At 37.0% G+C, this 2,048-nt stretch overlaps 1 pseudogene; it reads right to left on the bottom strand.

The window, feature by feature from the left end:
• Positions 1-322: 322 nt before the first annotated feature.
• On the bottom strand, positions 323-1,589 carry LOC134206015 (uncharacterized; annotated as a pseudogene).
• Between the last annotated feature and the right edge of the window lie 459 nt (positions 1,590-2,048).

The raw sequence follows: 2,048 nt of genomic DNA, 5'->3' as shown, positions 1-2,048 counted from the left end.
ATTTAGGAATTTCAGAATATAGGAATTTAGGAATTTCGGAATATAGGAATTTCGGAATTTAACTTATGGGATTCGTGATACGGATTCACTTTTTAAAAAAGACTTAGTAACTCTAAAACACTTTTATTAATAATACTAACACAATACAGCACCACCGGTGATTGTCCAAAGCTGACAAAGGAAAGAGAACGCGCCACGCGTTCGCGGGTTATTTATAATGTACAAACTGCTGATCTAGCAGTTTGGGTTAAATCACGTTGTCTGACTGCAATTGGTGCACCTGAGTGGCACGATGTTCCGATGTTTCCATAACGGCTCCCTTTTAGTTTGAAAGCCGTCCTCGGCTTTCTTCTATTGCTAATGGGATAAGTGGTATATCTCTTGACTCAGGACATCCATCAGTTGCTAGGCTGAAATTGATATGAATATCTTCTTTTGTGTTAAGTGTGAGATGTTTTCTCCAACTAAATATTTTAAAGATGATGGCTATGATCAGGCCCAGGATACATATGATTATAACTGTTGTTGATAATGAGGTTAACCATCCAAACATATGTAGTTTCCAATGCAGATTGTTCGTAGTTAAGTTGAGATGATCTATCTGGTTTCTGTGTTCTAAATGCATCTCTTGCAGATGCTGTAACGGGATATTGTTTATCAGTATAGTTGGACTGACCTTAATTCCTGTGGTAGGGATGAATGGTTGAATTTCCATGTCAGAGTTAGCATACTCCTCGTCGTCCAGCTTCACAGTACAATTGGAGTATTGTATGAGGAATGACCCATTGAGTAATCGTTCGGATGAACAATTTGATGAAAGTGTAATGTTGGATCCTGTAACCATGATGTTGCCTTCTGTGATTTTACGAATAGTTTTAGCTTCGTAAATTCGTTCCATAGGACATTTGGCTGTGTGTTGTCCTGAAACTAATTGTTGAATGCACTCCGTAGGCGGTTCCAAGTTGCTGGAGGAACATATAGAGAGATCTTTCATCTTTGGACACGGGTTTTTTTTGACATAAATGCGTTCTGTCCTTCAATATAAAATTGTGCCGTTAGATGAATTCGTAAATTATTGGCAATTACGGGTTCAATCAAACCAATTTTGTATTGCACATCCTTGATTTTTGGTATTTTGAGTATATACATGAACATCTCGTTGTTATATACTGCGTACGCGCTAGCAATGTTCAACATATCGTCGACCGAGTTCAATCGAAAACCGTTATCGTTGAGGGTATGGCGAATAACCGAAAGCTCTTCAGAATTGGATGATGCGACTGCTTGGGATGCTTCGTCCGGCTAGTGTTATAGATTCTTCAATTATCTCTAAATAGTATAATAATTCATCAATCTCAAATATGAAATTCAAAGAGTCTAAACTATCGAATGTTACTTTTTCCAAATTCTGCTCGTTATCTAACAGTGAATTGAAAGTTTTTGTCAAGTTTCTCATACGTTTCTCAAACAAGTGATTTATCTGAATTTGTTTATTATTTTCATCTACCAAGGAGTTTAGAGAAGAGTTTATGACTTTAAGATCGTCGGCGTCTGGACTTCCAGAAATGTATTTCCACGCTCTACCTAATGATTCCCATCGTTTGATTCGCTGTGGCCTAATTCTATTGAACAACAGATTAATTCTGCCTATTTTTCTCCTGATAGATAACTCAAAAAGGTGTGATTAAGCTTTCCGGTTTAGGGTTACATTATTGTACACATCAATTGTCGATTCAATGGTTGTAAGGTTTATCGGATGCATTATTCTAAAAAAGCTGTTACTGATCCTAGCTTCTCCTAAGGGAATCATTATGATTGGATTTTTGTTTTACATCGTGTAGTCTTAAATCCGTTAGAGTCGTCTGCGTCAGTATACCGAGCCATAATCTGTAAGGAAGTCGGAAAGCAAGTTTTAGTCAGTTTGTTACTTCTTTGTATCTTTTTATGAATTTTGATTCCTGTTGCGTCCGTAATTGTTTTTTCGTTTTGTTCTTTGATATCTACTAGTCTATATCGGTTGCTAAAAGGAGAGGCTTTTCCCTTCGTCT

The sequence above is a fragment of the Armigeres subalbatus genome, chromosome 1 (genome assembly GCF_024139115.2).
Source record: "Armigeres subalbatus isolate Guangzhou_Male chromosome 1, GZ_Asu_2, whole genome shotgun sequence".
Lineage (NCBI taxonomy): Eukaryota > Metazoa > Arthropoda > Insecta > Diptera > Culicidae > Armigeres > Armigeres subalbatus.
Note: the sequence above shows the minus strand (reverse complement) of the source record. Positions and strands in the feature narration are given on the sequence as shown.